The following is an 18,857-nucleotide window of genomic DNA, read 5'->3' on the forward strand; positions in this document are numbered from 1 at the left end:
AGGAGAAAGGACAAAATCTTATCTATAAAATGTGTTCAGATAGCAAAATATATAGATATGTTAATTTATAAATTCCCTGCAATTATCAAACAATAACTTAGGTATTTATTTTGAAACAGTAATATAATATGCAATTAAAAATGAATTCAATATTTACTTGCTAATTAAAATGCTCTACAAATGGAATTTATTTACAGTCATGACTGGACTCAAACATTCACTCATTAAATTGGACAATGTATCATTCTGTTAGGAGTTTATTAAACATTTATTAAGCTGTTAATGTGTCAGACACTTTTAAATGTAAAATATTATCTAAATAGGTAACTCTAAAAGTATAGGAGAAAGTAATTTTTTTTTTTTTGAGACAGAGTTTCACTCTTGCTGCCCAGGCTGGAGTGCAATGGCACGATCTTAGCTCATTGCAACCTCTGCCTCCTGGGTTCAAGCGATTCTCCTGCCTCAGCCTCCCGAGTAGCTGGGATTACAGGTGCCTGCCACCATGCCCGGCTAATTTTTTTGTATTTTTAGTAGAGACGGGGTTTCACTATGTTGGCCAGGCTGGTCTCGAACTCCTGACCTCATGATCCGCCCGCCTTGGCCTCCCAAAGTACTGGGATTACAGGCATGAGCCACTGCGCCCAGCCAGAAAGTAATTTCTTTAAAGGCTAATAAAGACATTTAGAAACTTAGCAAACACAACTTTAAGAATGGTAGGCAAAATAATGGTCCCCAAAGAATCTCCACATCTTAATCCCCAGACTCTATGACTGTTCCTTACTTGGCAATGGGGACATTGTAGATGTAATTAAGGTTAAAATCTTGAGATGGGGAGATTTCCTGGATTATCCAGGTAAGCTCAATCTAATCACACGATTCTTTAAAAGTGGAGAATCTTTTTCCAGCTGTGGTCAGAGGGGATGTGACTACAGAAAAATAGTCAGGGACAAGCAACATTACTGGCTTTGAAGATAGAAAAAGGAGCCATAAGCCAAGGAATTCAGGTGGTCTCTAGATAGATGCTGGAAAAGGCAAGGGAGAAGATTCTCCCCTTGGGTCTTCAGAAGAAAAACAGCCCTACCAACACCTTGATTTTAGCCCAGTGAGACCCAGTGAAACCTGTTTCTGACTTCTGACCTACAGAGCTGTAAGAAAATATATTTGTGTTGTTTTTTGTTTGTTTATTTTTTATCATTGAGATGGAGGCTTGCTCTGTCTCCCAGGCTGGAATGCAATGGTGCAATCTTGGCTCACTGCAACCTCCGCCTCTCAGGTTCAAGCGATTCTCCTGCTTCAGCCTCCTGAGTAGCTGGGATTACAGGCACCCACCTCTACGCCTGGCTAATTTCTTTCTTTTCTTTTTTTTTTTTTTTTTGTATTTTTAGTAGAGATGGGGTTTCACCATGTTGTCCAGGCTGGTCTCGAACTCCTGACCTCAAGTGATCCACCTGCCTTGGCCTCCCAAAGTGCTGAGATTACAGGCATGAGCCACCATGCCCAGCCTATTTGTACAGTTTAATCCACTGCATTGGCGGCAGTTTGTTACAGCAGCAGCAATAGGAAGCTAATATATTATCAAGTGACCAAAGTTAACAAAAGTAGATATGGAGAAAATCAACATCATGAGAACCCTAATGTGATGCACTAAAAATATTACATTGTCTTACTCAGTTCTGGGTGCTATAAAAGAATAACATAGACTGGGTGGCCTAAACAACAGAGAGTATTCCTCAGTTCTGAAGGCCGGGAAATCTAAGAACAAGTCACCAACAGATTCAGTGTCTGGTGAGAACACTCTTTCTCTTTCGCAAATGGCTGCCTTCTTGTTGTATCCCCATATGGAAGAACACAGAGAGAAAATGCTCGTATTTTTTCTTATAAGGGCGCTAATCCTAGTTTTGGGGCTTCACCCTCATGACCTAATTACTTTACCAGATGCCTCACTTCCTAATGCCATCACATTGGAATTAGGTTTTCAATATGAATTGGGGGAGAGCACAAACACATCTATGACATTCCTGCTATAAAATGAATAATCTGAATCTAATCACAAGAAAAACATCACACAAACACAAATTGAAGGACTTTCTATAAAATAACTGACCTGATATCATAATTTAAAAAAGGCAAGGCCATAAAAACAAGGAAACACTGAGGAACTGTTTCAGTTAAAGGAAATAAAGAGACCTTATTAACTTTGTGCCACACATGATTCAAAGGTCCCTTATTCTGAAAAAGATACTATGACAATTGGTGAAAAATAAATAAGGTCTTCAAATGAACCAATATTATCGTATCAATGATCATTTTCTTTTCAATAATTACAGTGTGGTTATGACTGTTCTTTAATCGTAAATACTTTGATGTATTGGGGTAAAGAAACATCATGCCTTCAACTTACTGTCAAACAATTTAGAAAAAAAAAAAAAGCTGATATGGCTGTGTCCCCACCCAAATCTCAATTTGAATTATATCTCCCAGAATTCCCACGTGTTGTGGGAGAGAACCGGGGGAGGTTACTGAATCATGGGGGCCGGTCTTTCTCTTGCTAGTCTCATGATAATGAATAAGCCTATATCATATTCATGATAGTGAACATGTCTGTATCAGCAGTGTGAAAATGGACTAATAAAACCTGAATACAGAGAAAGAGAGCATGCTAATATTTGGGAAATCTGAGTGAAGGATATACAAAAATTATCTGTACTATTGTAACTTGTCTGTAAGTCTGAATCTGTGTCAAAATCATTTTTAAATTAAAGTTTAGATCTATTATTTGATGATAAAAATACATGTAACAACATAACATGGAAATCTAGTGATAATTGAGGTATATTCTACTCGTAAAAAACAGCAATCATGTTTTTAAGTCCTTCAACAAATATTAGTAAGTACCATGTATTACATCCTCTTGCGTGTTAAAAATAATAACAGTGAAAAAACCGTCAAAAATCCCAGCCTTTATAAAACTTATATTTTGTGAGAGCTTAGATTTTCTTATAGTATCAGTGAACTGGGCAAGCCATTTGTCTAAGTGAATCATTTCTCAGTTTCTTAATCACATTTTCAGTAGCTTGAAACATTTTTCCAATAAAAATAACAGATAATTCCTTTAGCTTGTTGAATGTTATCTCTCCACCCAGTTCCCTCAGTGATGACCAAAATTTGAGTCATTCAAAAGATCTCTTGAAATCTAAATTTTGACCATTTTTAGAAGTTAATTAATAAGTACACATTTTATGATTTTCTCTTTCTTTCGCCAAATTGCTAACCTTCAATGCATTTGTTTTCTAAATCTACAATACATTTTCTTTATGCATCCAGAACTTCAAAAATTATTATGAGTTTAATTTTATTGTCGACTTTTTATTGTTACTACTGTATTTTATTTTGAAAAATTATTTTACCCATCAGGTATAGACTAAATATTAACCACTTAACTGAGAAAAGACAAACAATGCAAATGTAATTTTTCAAAAAATGTGCTTGAAAGAAAAAGTCATTACTAAATGTAGGAGAAGAGTCCAAAACAGAGATCTGTGGTAATGATGGCTTAGAAAAAGAAAAGTGTGAAAGTATCTAAGACTATGATAAAAATGGATTTATAAAGGCCAAACATCCCACAGAAGTCAGCTGAGTGAAACTCAAAGAGCTCAGGAACAGAAGAAGAAAGGAACAAGGGTTCTACAGGAACTAAGAAATGCTTATTATGCCATCCAGGTGACTGCTCAGGGCTTCAGTGCCTAATTTGGACTATAGACAAAGGAGCTGAAGCTATTGCTCTTAAATTTCATATGCCAAGTACCTACTGAGACACCAAGTACCTACTGAGATACCCATGCACCAGTGTGCCTGGGTATAAATATGAATTGAGGAGTCAATGCGGTGGGGATACTGATTAAGCCCTAGAAACAAATATGCAACTTTCCACATTTGACACATACGTGTATACCATTTTCTTGTACACATCAATATTGTCTACCACAGGACAGAAACCTTCTATCTAAATTCTTGAATGGCAAAGGAATGACATCACCATCATCACCACCATCACCATCACTATCACCACCACCACCACTATCATCATCATCTCTAATTATTTGGGAGATGATATGATTAAGCTTTGTGTCCCCACCCAAATCTCACCTTGAATTGTAATTCCCCATGATCCCCATAATCTTCATGTGTCAAGGGAGAGACCAGGTGGAAGTAATTGAATCATGGGAGCGGTTTCCCCCATGCTGTTCTCATGATAGTGAGTGAGTTCTCACAAGATCTTATGGTTTTATAAGGGACTCTTCCCCTTTGCTGGGCACTTCTCTTTCCTGCCGCCTTGTGAAAAAGGTACCTTGCTTCCTCTTGGCCTTCTTCCATGATTGTTTAAGTTTCCCGAGGCCTCCCCAGCCATGCTGAACTGTGAGTCAATTAAACCTCTTTCTTTATAAATTACCCTGTCTCGGGGAGTTCTTTATAGCAATATGAAAGTGAACTAATACAGGAGATTTATGTGATAGTCAGTTTTAAGTGCTTTACATGTATATCTATTTATTATAAAGCTGAAATAAATACCATCTTCAGTTTTAAAAGAGGAATCTGAGTTGCAAAGGTTAATAACCTACCCAGGTTAAACACTTATTGAGTGTCAGAGGCAGGATCAAAATGTAGGCACCTTAGAGGTATAAATAAATAGAAGACCGGTTTTTCATACAAAGCACTTCAATATCAGCCTTTTCTGAGGGAATTATAGGAAACAACCAGAGAATCTTGGAGATATTGATCTGGAATCCTGGCTATAACATGCCTGAAGTTTGCCCTACCTACAACGATTTTCACGTTACATGAGATGGTAAATTTGCTTATTGTCTTCCTTTATTTACATTTGATGCAAGGTTTTTCTCACTTGCAACTGAGGAAATTTACTCTTTCTCCTAGATTTCCCCATCACACTTCCGTGACTTCTCTCATCTTGTCCTTTCCCTTTGCCAAGCTGGAAATACAAGTATGGCTTGGACATCTTGACAGGGTTACTGAAGAGAAAAATGCGGTTCTTTCTTTTCTCACCTATATTCCCTGGTGTATAAATGCTATATGTTAATGTGTTACGGCATTGAAGAATGTTCTTGACTTACCGTGGACACAGCCTACTCCTATTCCCATCTTCAACCTTCCTATTCTCCACAATATCATGTGCGTGATTCACTTCCAATATTATGATCATTCCTCTTTTATTTTATTCTCTGCAACATTGTGACTTTACAATGTTTTATCATTCTACTAGCAGATCTTGAAAAATGAGAAACTCCTTTGAGTAAGAGCAAATAAAGTTTTAATGCTTTTTAAAGTTTTATTTTATTTTGACTTCTGGGCTGACATTATCTTCCTTGGTTTTATTATAGATTTTAGTTCTATTCAGCGATGACACATATTTCTGTGTGGAAACTTTTCATTGCAAAATCCTAGTTAGCAACAAAATCCCACCATAAATTTAATTAAAGGATTACCAATATTTGCATACTTCACGTGTCACTGACTTCTTCAGGTTTCCTCATAAACATAAAAAGCAGACAGATCTTTCAAAGCAGGATTTTGGTTTTGGGGGAGGATTTTTCTTTTACAGCATCTTATAAACATATCATTTTCTACATTTGGCAACCAAGGTGTAAATATGTGGTTTATTCTGCAAATAGTGTCATGCCAGATGACTGTATAGCTTTTATTGCAGAGTCACATCACCTACCTTCTACTACTTATAAGTAAATTGAAGTAACACGTTTTCATACTAAGCATTCAAAAACTACTGAAAATCAATGTCAAGATATTTATAAATAAAATTATGCATAATAACTTAAAACCTAATTAGCAGTTCTAATAAAAGCGATCTTCATACTGTTTTCACTTTTCAAAACTTTTGACAAAGGTAATTGGCCTAATTCTTCTCTTCTAACAAGAATTCTAATAACAAAATGATTATACAGTGAGGTCACATCAGCTGTTTGAAATGCTAAGCTCATGATCCAAATACTATTTTAAAGAATTATTTTATAGCATGGATAGACCAAAGAGTGTTTGCAATTTCTCACCTGATTTTTAAGTAACTGTATAGCCTTTGTGATCTCCCTCTAAGAGTTTAAAACATTCAGAATGAGAAATGGAGAGTTAGGGTTCCTCTTTTCCTCTCAGTACAGTGTAATCTAAGCCAGTGGTTTTCAAAATGTAGTCCATAGACAGCAACATCAACATTTTTTGGAAACTTGTTAGAAATGAAAAATTCTTGGATCCCATCTCAGATCTACTGAACCAGAAATTCTAGGGGTGGTGCCCAACAATGTGTGTTTTAACAAGCCCTTTAGGAGATTATGATGCGTCTTTAAGCTTGAGAACACCTCATATTAGACAACTTAATTAGTCATTGTTGTCTTGACTTCCAAATCTATTTAACTCTGAAAAGCTGTTAGAAATCCACAGTCCACTTTCAGCTTGGAGTTTTTAGATTTTGATTGGCCAAGCGAGATGACCAGGCGCGGTGCCTCACGCCTGTAATCCCAGCACTTTGGGAGGCTGAGGCCGGCAGATTGCCTGAGTCCAGGAGTTTAGGACCAGCCTGGGCAAAATGGCAAAAACCCATATCTACCAAAAACAATACAAAAATTAACTGGGCGTGGTGGTGCGTGCCTGTGGTCTCAGCTACTCAGGAGGCCAAGGTGGGAAGATGGCTTGAGCCCAGGAAGCTGAGATTGCAATGAGCTGGGACCATGCCACTGCACTCCAGCCTGGGCGACAGAGTGAGACCCTGTCTCTGCAGAAACTTTTAGGAAATACCATCACCATTTTTAATTACTAGTATTATTTAATTGCTTTTTGTAACTGCCGACAAGAGCCAGTTTTAAACTTTCTTTCTGTAACCTTTAAGTTATCCATATGTCATACATTCAATACTTGTGGGTCTTAATAAATGGAATATACACACCATAGATCAATCTGCTTTTTCTCCCTATTGTCTATTTGTTAAAGACATTTGATTTGCCATTTTCCTATAAGAAATAGTTTAAAACTACATTGTGCTGCAAGTTACTTTTAAAAAATCTTGCTTCTCACCATATTCCTAGTAGCCCAACAGCCCAAGTTTTAGAGTGATGTTACTACATTCTGAACTTCTGGCATGCTGCCCAATTGAGCCCCAGGCAGTAAATTCTTTTCATCAGGCTTTGGTTCTTGATATCAGTCTAACAATGTGCTACATCCTGAGAGCCCCACATATCTTCATTGAATTACCAGCTTTAGCATTACACAGTCATTGATTTTACTTTTCCCGGAATGATTTGATCCTAGTAACAATTTATGAGTGTGAAACTGAGGACAAATAGCCTATCAAAGCAGCAAATTAATAGAGTCATACCTATGAAATTTAGGCATGTTTATTTTTTTAAGAGAGCTGAAAATCAGGTATGTATAGATTCACTAGGTTAATGGACTTTACTTTCTATTGCAGATTTCCGCTTCCATAAATGGTTACATATTAGTAAGAGGTAGTAGGGGATGCCATATGTTTCCAAAAGAGACTCTATGTATTCTCATTCATTTTTATATCTTGAATGAAAGAAGCTCAAAAGAGTACTAGATTTTAAATCCAAATATCTGATTGTGTATCTTATTATGTGTCTTATATATCGATTTTACACACACACACACACACACACACACCTGTTGGTTATTGCTGTCCCCATTCTACAAATGAGAAAAACAAAGGCTCAGAGAGAGTAAGTGAAAGCCCAAGGTCACAGCTAATACTTGATTTAAAACTTAATGGTTTCTCTCAACATAACCTCTCAAAAAAATATGGGATAGTCTTATATTCTAGATCAGAAGTCAGCCAACTTTTTCTGTAAAGGGCTGGATAATAAATATTTAAGCTTTGTGGCGCATATGATCTCTGCTCAAATATTCACCTCTGACATTGCAGTGGGAAAGTAGCTGTGGACAATATGTAAAGTAAAAGATTTGGCTGCGTACCAATTAAACTTTATTTACAAAACCCAGGTGGTGGGCCAACTTTGACTTTTGAGCCAGTAGTTTGTCTACCTCTCTTTTAGACCCCTTGCTTCTCAAACTTTAACGTACATAAAAATCTCCTTGAGGGTCTTGTTATAATGCAGATTCTGACTCTATCGATCTAGGTTGGGGTCCAAAAATCTCCTGTCAGCTGATGCTAGATTCTGCTAGTCCGTAAAACCACACTTTGAGTAGTAAAGTTAGACTTTAGAAAGTCTTTCATATGACCAGACATTTTCTCAATAACATCAATTTAAACAACAGTCATGTTTGAGGAAGACACTATAGTCTGAAATTACCTTGGCCACAAAGCTGTTGAGATGTTTAAAAAAATTTAAACAGATTTAGGAATTATTAGGGTATAACCTCACAAAGGTAATTATTGGATATCTTTGTAAATAAGCATTTTACAACCTACTTTTGAAAGCCATACAGTAAGTGCTTACGTTCTGAAGACAACAAGTATATACTTAGAGCAGTGGTCCCAAAACTGTTTGTCACCAGGAAGCAGTTTCGTGGAAGACAGTTTTTCCACAGATGTGGGAAGGGGGTTCCGGATGAAACTACTACACCTCAAATCATCAGGCATTAGATTCTCATAAGGAGCACGCAACCTAGATCCCTCACTTGTGCAGTTCACAATAGAGTTCATGCTCCTATGAGAATCTAATGTCACTGCTGATCTGACAGGAGGAGGAGCACAGGCAGTAATGCTTGCTCACTGGCCGCTCACCTCCTGCTGCGCGGCCTGGTTCCTAACGGGCCACAAACTGATACTGGTCCATGGCCAAACAGTTCTTGGAGTTATTTCTAAATAGAACTAAAATCAGGATTGTCTGAATCATCAGAATCGTCTGTTTTAGAAAAATCGGTTCATCAAATGAATCTTCAACCAACAACTTTCCTAGAACAATGTTAACATCATGCATAGGAAAGCTATGTTTTCTAGGATTTGACATTACTATATTTTGTAAATGGAAATACCACTACTAAAATAAGAATGCTATAAATAGAATGATTTCTTTTGTTTCCAAAGTCAATATACTATGGGAGGGCGAGGCGGGTGGATCACCTGAAGTAAGGAGTTCAAGACCCACCAGGCCAACGTGGTGAAACTGAAAATACAAAACTTAGCCGGGAGTGGTGGCACATGCCTGTAGTCCCAGCTACTCGGGAGGCTGAGGCAGGAGAATCGCTTGAACCTGGGAGTTGGAGGTTGCAGTCAGCCGAGATTGCGCCACTGCACTCCAGCCTGGGCAACAAAGCAAGACCTTATCTCAAAAAACAAACAAAAAAAACAACAAAGCAAAACAAAAAAACACAAAGTCAGTATACTAGAGTGATGCAAAAATAACAATAAAAGCAAGCTATTTCATGGCAAAGTTATCTCAGGTAAAAGCTACAGCTGTAAGCACCACCACCGAATATTCTCAGGGCAAATGGGGAAGGGGTTAAAATTAATGAATAAAAATGGAATATATTTATCATGTACAACATGATATTTTAAAATATGTTTACATTGTGGAGGAGTCACTAAATCAAGCTAATTAAGATATATGTTGGTTCACATATCTTTTTTTTTTTTTTTTTGAGACAGTCTCACTGTGCCCAGGCACTGGGCTGGAGTGCAGTGGTGCGATCTCGGCTCACTGCAACCTCTGCTTCTCAGGTTCAAGCAATTCTCCTGCCTCAGCCTCCCAAGTAGCTAGGATTACAGGCGCCTGCCACCATGCCTAGCTAATTTTTGTATTCTTAGTGGAGATAGGGTTTCACCATGTTTGCCAGGCTGATCTCGAACTGTTGACCTCAAGTGATCTGCCTGCCTCAGCCTCCCAAAGTGCTAGGATTACAGGCGTGAGCCACTGCACCCAGCCTTCACATACCTACTTTTTGTGGTGAGAACACTTAAAATCAGCAATTTTCAAGAACACAATACATTGTTATTAACTATAGTTACCATGTTATACCTCTCTTGAGCTCATTCCTCCTATCTAACTGAAATTTTGTATCCTTTGGCCAACATCTCCCTAATCCCTACTCCTCTCCTCCCCCTGCTCCATCCCTGGTAACCACCATTCTGCTTTCTACAATTTTATATTTGCTCAGGATTCCGAAATTTGGGCAGAATTTGTTGGGGATGATTTATCTATACTCTACGGCATGGCCTGGAGTCCCTGAGCATTTGAGGGTTTGGCTGGATCTCTTATGTTCGAGATAGCCTCTTCTCTTTATCATTCAGTGATCTAGCCCAAGCTTTATTACTACAGGATGGTATCTGGCTTCCAAGAGTGAACTGTCAAGTAGTATAAGGCCAACTATGCAAGCATCAAGCTTTTGCTTGTGTAATACTTGCTACACTTCCATTGGCCAAAGCAAGTCGCAAGCCTAAGCCCAGAGGGGAAAGAGACTACAGAATTGCACGTCACGGTTCATTGGGGCCCACAAATGTCACAGTCTACAACACATACTGATGTCAAAGAGAGATGAAGAGTTGAAATACAGTTGCTTCATGTGATTTGAATAAGAAAAAAACAACATATTTAAATCAATAATATTTATATAACATGTATTTAAATATATAATTGAGTTTTTAAAATCAAGTAAAGACTTGGCAATTTCATCTACAAGCTAATGTATTCACTTTTGTGTGTGTGTGTGTGTGTGTGTGTGTGTGTGTGTGTCAGAGTTTCGCTCTCATCTGTCGCCCAGGCTGGAGTGCAATGGCGCAATCTCCACTCACTGCAACCTCCGCCTCCTGGGTTCAAGCAATTCTCCTGCCTCAGCCTCCCGAGTAGTTGGGATTACAGGTGCCCACCACCGCGCCCAGCTAATTTTTGTATTTTTAGTAGAGATGGGGTTTCACCATGTTGCCCAGGCTGGTCTTGAACTCCTGAACTCAGGTGATCCACCCACCTCGGCTTCCCAAAGTGCTGGGATTACAGGCGTGAGCCACCACGCCCGGCCATATCACATTTTTAGTAACATTTAAGACACCTCACTGGAAAGAAATGGGGGATTGACTTATATCTGGGGTCCCGTTAGAGTCTTAGCTGTGTTATCTAAGACAAACTACTGAACTTCTGTTTCTTCTTTTCTAAAACAGGTTTACATTGGTCTTGTGATTGTGGTGGGGATTAGAAGAAAGCAAGTATTGGAACTAATTTAGGAATGAGACCAAGATATAGAAAAGTAGTTCTGTAAAGTAGAAAATGTACTTTTTTTTTTTTTACTTTGTGTTTCCATGTTTCCATGCTTCAAATTAGTAGAATAAGGTAAGTCTGTAAGTCTCTATAGAGACAGAATGATCATCATAATAAATATGATAACATTTACAAGTATTACTTACATAGCAAAGGTCTATGTAAAAGTAAGGCATTATTATAAAATTTTGAAAAAGGCTTAGAAAACCTTCGTTTTAGCCTTCAGCACAACCACACTACACGTTTTTTAGGGTAGGTTGGTTGTATTCATCTCCTCCTTAATAAAAACATTTGCCCAGAGCACATAGTTAATACATATTTATTTGCTAGATTGAAAGCAGACATCATAACATCTAAATATTATCCAATTGTTTTCTTATTGCTAGAAAACAGGAAGCATTGATGCTTTTGTGCTCTCATCAAACCAAAGCATGCACACACACACACACACAGAATTGTGAAAAATATTTGTATCTTAGAATTTCTTGTATCTAGTCACTTATATTAACTCATTGCTTATAAGATAATTTAATTAACAAAATAATAAACATCACTCGACAAAAAAATCATAATGATGTGCTATAGTGTGTAAGGACTTTTTAAAATGATTTTACCTTCAAAGTTCTCACATATTTCTAAATCAAATAACGTGTCAGGATGTCAAATCAACCAGTTAGGAGTCATTCAGTTAACTTACTCTTCACTCAACTATCCCTGCATGATTACTGAGTATTGAAATGACCTCTATTACTATTGGCAATAAAAGAGGTCAAGCTTTCAATTTGAAATATGTTGGAGTTGACTTTTCAAGAGCATGTAAATATGAAATAAACCTTATTTGTATTTGTGTATTAAATTTTGCAAAGTGACATGCACACATGAATAACATGTATTCCACAATGAACACCTGAATTTTAGGAGCAAAGAGTCCTTTTTTTTCCATTTGTTTTTAAAAGCCTTTTATGTATCTCAAACATGTTCATCCTACACATCAATTTATCAACTTAATTGATTCTCCCATACAACTTTTACTATCAATTTTTAAAACTCACAAAAATTTTATGGGCAGCTTTCACTAGTCATCACTATTTGAAAGTAGAATAAAAACCAGGGGAAAAAAATCACTTAGGGAAGACTAAACCAGTAAAAATGGTCAAGAACAATAGCTCAGTAATATCCTAATCATATTAACATGATGCTATGACTTTTCTATTTGTATTTTTAAAGTTGATTTTATTTTAAATTAAAGGAAAAGTAAACAAAAAAAAGGAAACCTGTTTCACATCAAATAAATGATTCTTTTATAGAGGACATATTATATCCTAAAAGAGCCACCTAAACTTAAAAAATAGATTTTGGAAAACATTAAGAACTTGGAGTCATTACATATATTTTATACTTGTTTCAGTTAAGATAATATCCGTCAACTTGCTACTGTGAAAGATGAGAATATTAGTGCTCACTTTCTCCCACCCACCTCTTGATCTCTATACAAATTGTTACATTATCATGATCTATAAATTTTACATTCTGTTCTGCAACCATAGCTCCCACAATTGTTTATTATTAATTCTATTGTAAAGTGATTTAATCATTTTATGTATTTTATTGATTCTCTTCCAGGATCTTCATTTTATTTTATTCAATTTTCTGAGATATAAATTATTGCTCCCCCAAACACAAAATATAACAAAAAATGCTAATGAGTATTCTACTCCCTTAGTTCTTTTATAATTGAAAATGGCTGTGGTCTTGATACTACAGTGATCCTGTATGTGATAATCAATTTTACAATTACAGTTACCTTCAGAAATGTGTGGCCATTGGTCTGGATTTTACCTCTTCAAAGTGACTTAAATTTTATGCTTGAATAACTAAACAATTGTTTATCCTTCCATTTCAATAATTTAACCAGACAATGTCTTAGCGTTTCTTGGAATATGGTGCTTTTTCCAATTTTGGATTGGTCTTTCATTTCAGAGAACTTGTTGTATATGTTTAAATCTTTGTTATTGGATTCCCTAATTCAGGTACATGGATTACTTTTATTTTGAATCATAATTGTCTACTTTTCATATCTATTATTTCTTCTATAATTGTTTTAATCTTTGTATTTATTGTTATCTGCATTGACCATGATTGTATTAGCCATCTTTCCATGTTAGTCATTCAATTTTTGTCAGAGGTGTTTGAACCGGAGTGACTCCATCTTGAATAGGGTCGGGGTAAAATAAGGCTGAGACCTACTGGGCTGCATTTCCAGGTGGTCAGACATTCTTAATCACAGAATGGGATAACAGGTTGGAAGAACTAGTGTCATGATACAGGTCACAAAGACCCTGCTGATGAAACAGGATACGGTAAAGAAGCTGCCCAAAACCCACTAAAACCAAGATGGCAATGAAAATCACCTCTGGTCATCCCACTGCTCATTATATGCTAATTATAATGCATTAGCATGCTAAAAGACACTCCCACCAGCCCCATGATAGTTTACAAATGCCATGGCAATATCCAGGAGTTGCCCTACATAGTCTAAAGTGGGGGAGGAACCCATAGTTCTAGGAATTGCTCACCCCTTTCCTGGAATACTCATGAATAATTCACCCCTTGTTTAGCATGTAATCAAGAAATAACTATAAGTATATTTAGTCAAGCAGTCCATGCTGGTGCTCTGGTCTATGAAGTAGCCATTGTTTTATTCTTTCACTTTCTTAATAAACTTGCTTTACTTTACTCTATGGACTTGCCCTGAATTCTTTCTTGTGTGAGGTCCAAGAACCCTCCCTTAGGGTCTAGATCTTATCAAATGGGTCTAGAGACCCCTTTCTGATAACATTTTCAGTCATTTTGATTTTGTCCCTCTTAGGATATTTATTTCTAATTTATTTGTTCCGACTAATATTTATTTTGTCCTCAATATATTCTGTCTTACGATTTGTGTTGGCACTTGGAAAATAATACCCCCAAATATGGTGCTTTGATATGCTAAACTAAAGAAGCAACCTCAAGATCCCTCTGACCTCCTCCCCAACTCCAACTCAACACTCTCTCTTCAAAGCACAGGATGAAACTGATCTCTGAAGTTCCTTTATCTACCTAGAATCTGGACCTATCAAAGAGCAACAAATTGCCTCCAATCCCTCCCCTGAAATTTCATTAACCAGAGAAGATTAAAACTCATATCACAGAGGAAAGTATTGAAAATTAAACAACACATCTAGAGCCCAGATGAACTTTGTCCCAAACCATTGTTTGTTTGCTCATCCTATTCAATTTCCGAAGAGAATCATTCACAAGATAATGTCTGCCTCCTGAGTCCTTTCATTCCCCCTTAAAAATCATTTACTCCTCCACTCCATTTCCCCTTCTCCTATGAAGAAGAGTATATAAGCATCTGCACCTCATTGGGTTATTGGGTAATTAATCTCCTGCAATTACCCCATGCTATGCATGTTAAAATAATTTTTTATGCCTTTTCCCCTATTAATCTATTGTCAGTTCATTTTCAGTGAAACTTTACAAAGCTAAGAGAAAACTTTCCCTTGGCCCCTACAGATTTTGCACTGTGAGCAAGATAACCCCAAACTGTTAGCAGTGGAACATATCTGAGTCATGCAGCACCAAAGTATGTTACCGGCAGTTAATCCATATGGGACTGCACCAACTTCAATTCTTGCCTCCTCAGAAGAAAGAATTTGACTGAGGGGCATAGGCAGAAGGAAAGACCAAGACAAGTTTCAGAGCAGGAGTAAACGTTTATTAAAAAGCTTTAGAGCAGGAAGGAAAAGAAATAAAGTACACTTGGAAGAGGGCCAAGCGGACAACTTGAGAGATGAAGTGTGCAGTTTAATCTTTTGACTTGGAGTTTTATACATTGGCATGCTTCCAGGGTCTTGTGTCCTTTCTCCTTTGATTCTTCCCTTGGGGAGGGGTGTCCGCATGCGCAGTGGCCTGCTAGCACTTGAGAGGAGCTGCATGACCAGTGTGTTTACTGGAGTTGTGTGCATGCTCACTTGAGGTGTTCTTCACTTACCAGTCGAGTGTCCCTAGAAGGTCATGTATCAGGTAAACGCCACCATTTTGCCTCTTAATGTGCATGATTGAGGCCACTTGCCCAACTCCTGAGATCTTATCAGGAGGCGGCTGATCACCAGTTTCAGGTGTTTTCTATCTATTGCCTTTCCCTAGCGCTGGCTGCAACCAATTATTAAAGTAGCTTAACAACCACCTAACCATCACCTCATGGTCGCCCGACATTCATGGGGCGGGGGGGGCCTTCTCCTGCCCTGCTCGTGTCTGGTGTCTGACTAGCTACCTACTATAGCAAAACCACTCTGCTCTTCTGGAAGTTATAGTCAAGGGAACCCAGGACCTGACAAGCCTGCAAAAAGGGAAAGAATTTCTTACCAATCAGATTCCTGGGTGTCTATCTGTGGAATCTGATCAAACAGAAGGTAAAAATCACTGTTTATCTTTTTTTTTTCCTTTTCAAGTTCAGATTAATAGGAGAAATGCATTTGTATGAAAAAATCCTTACGTTTAGTGACTCTGGTGTAGTTTTATCATGGGGGTTGCAACCCATTTTTAAAATGCCACTTATGTTCCTGGTATTCAAACCTGGCTAGTTACCTCTGGGACTTTCCATAAAGAAGGTTTATTGGCTTGAGTCACTTTTAAAATAAATAAATTAGCTATATTTAAAAGAATAAAAGAAAACTTTTCAGAGAACTCTCATCTTAAACAGTTATCTCATTGGTACCTATGAAAAGATGCAACAGAAATATAACCTTAAATACTTCCTTGACAAGATTTTTAAAAAGCAGAAATCAGATTTAAAACAAAATTAACATTTTTTGAACACTCAAACTGCTCACTTTGGATTTCCTGTGGGATTTGCAAAAAGGCACTTCAGCCTGTGGTTAGGATTTGGTGCCAAGGACTGGGTTTGATTCCCAACCAGGAAACCAGTCCCTTAGAAATGTAAATCCTTTAACTCGGAAAAAAGAGAAACATTTATAAGAATTAGTTTGAATTATTTGTTTTGAGTTTATATTAGTATGACTTTTAACTTTTGGGGGGTACCCATTCATTTGTAATCCTTTCTTTCCCCATGGACATCTTTTGATTTCTTGTTTATCTTACCAGCTGTTTGTTTCTTTTAATTTACCATCTATTGGGGCACACAGGTTGTTAGACTATTGTGTGCAGACAGCTAAGAGGTTGAGACCCCAGAGAATATAGCTGGACAGAGAAGTGGGTTGCACCCCGTTGTGGCTAGCAAAACTTAACTTTCTTTAAGCTGTGGTTGAGAGTGGAGGGGTTATAGCTTTTTGCTTCCTCTTTGGAGATGTTGGTTAAGGCCATAAAGGACTTCATGGTTTTGGTTTCATGTGTATCTATTTGTTTTGGTTTTGAGTCATTTGAAGGTATGCCTTTGATTTAAAACTTTGGTTTATATTTAGAGCATGATAGCAACTATTTTTCCCACTTATCTCACTTTCTCTTCTGGGGCAGAGAGATAGGCCTCCCGCTGAAATTCAGCCAGCTTCTCCCAGGTGTAGGGAGTGAAGGGTGATCCTGCTCCCACCATTCAGGTGAAATGCTGGCTGCTCACAATATGGCAAAATGTTTGCTGCTTGTCCTAGATGAAAACCTAATAATAAGATATTTATAATATTTTTTAAAAAGCTCTATAATCAAAAGTCAGCTTAATTGAAAACTGATAATCATGCCAAATATATATCTTTAAGGCTTACCCCATTTCTCTATGTTGAGTTTTGCTTCTCCCCACAGGAACTTCTTAGTTGACTAGATCCCTTTTTCTCAAACTCCTGCTAACTAGAACTGCATTGACCTTTTGGGAAGTGTAGAAACTCCCCAGACTTGTTCCTCTAAAACTTGTTCTCCCATTCACTTCTGTCCCTCCTTCCTCTTGCCACTTTTGATATCACATAAAGGGATCTAAAGGAGACATCCAGAAATCATGAGGCCCCTTGAGGAATACAAAAAAAGGTACCACTAACTCCCCTTTTATTGGGGGTCATCTGCCTTCCTCACAGAATCTTGAAAGTGGTAGCCGGGTTCCTTTCAGGCCTAAAGCCTTGTTCTCTTTTGCATTGAATTCCTTGAACTCTTTGGCTTTTAGATGTATACATGTATACACATATGTGTTGTATGTTGTGTCTACATGTATGTATATGTCTATACATGTGTTTGTTTTCTACATGGCACCAAATTGACTTAAAAATAAAGTCATAAATAACTAGCCCAAATACTTTTCTAGTTCATGTGACTTTAATAAATCTTTGGTAAGTAAAGCTAGTTTTAAAATTGTTAGTAAAATAAAATAAAAATGCCTTCAAAATTTAATTTAGACATTTTTGCTTGGGTCTACTGTTCAGACAGATTTATGATTTCTCTGCTAGATGTTTTAAGGTCATAAAACTATTGCTTCTGTGATATTTTTGATACTGCTTGATTTGTCTGTGAGCAAAAGCTGTGACAGCTGGCTGTTGGGCTCCCCCAAAGCCTTGCAGACATCTTGTTGCGAGTTTATGTCTTTGATTTTGAGCTTCTGAATTCTGTCTGGATAGGTGGCCATAGTGAGGTCTGGGAACATATGTGTGCCTGTGGCTCCTGGGACACCAGCTGTAAGGCAGACCCAGGTCTAGTGTGGCCCTGATGTCCCTGGTCTAGCTCTGCCTCCTAGCCATTCTGGAAGGGGTTGCATCCTTGAGGCATTGTCTTCACAGCTCTGCCCTCTGTCTTGGAATTTGTATCTGAGATGTAAATTTAGGACCCAGACAGGCCCTTCCCTTCGTAGCTGCTCTTAGTGACATGTGAGTACTTGAGACCCAGGATGACAGTGGAGAAGGGGGTACATTAGAGAAAGTACCTATTTCTGGTATCTCAAATGCCTTGGTTAAGATGGGATTGACTAACGCAGAGTTAACATAATTTTGCTTTTCTCAAAAGGGGAAAAAACCAACGTAAGTGGCTAGTTTAATTTTCCATGAGAAATCCAAATATAATTTTTAAGAATGATTACATTTGCTAAATCTAAATGGGATAAACATTTATAAATAAACTTGTCATAGTTTCAAAAGTCTTTCTAGTAATTTAAAGACTTAAAGTCAAATTTTGTTAAGTAATAATCATGAAATGACTGAGTCATTTCTAGGAAAAATAAAATACAAATATATTAATTGCTAAACATATGTTCAAGTTTATTTACTTTTAGTTTCTTAAAATGTATGAAAAAGGGAAGGGCTTCAAGATGGCTGACTAGAGGCAGCTGGCACTTGCCTCCTCCACAATGAAGAACCAAAATAGCAAGTAGATAATCAAACTTCAAATAGATCATATAAGAGATAAAACTGGAATTCTACAAAGTAGTGTCAGAAAACACTTAAACCAAGGAAGGAGAGGGAAGCAGGACCACCTGCTCAGCTGGAATTAGCTGGGAGCCTGAAGAGGCTCCCCAGTAAGAGGAAAGGGTAAGCAAGTGACCCACAGCAGTCCACATTTCCACCATGATGCTTGCATCCTAGCCACAGAAAAGTCCCTAGACCCTCATAGCCCCATGACTAACATAGGGAGCTGCCT

This window comes from Pongo pygmaeus, chromosome X (assembly GCF_028885625.2).
Source record: "Pongo pygmaeus isolate AG05252 chromosome X, NHGRI_mPonPyg2-v2.0_pri, whole genome shotgun sequence".
NCBI classification, from domain to species: Eukaryota; Metazoa; Chordata; class Mammalia; order Primates; family Hominidae; genus Pongo; species Pongo pygmaeus.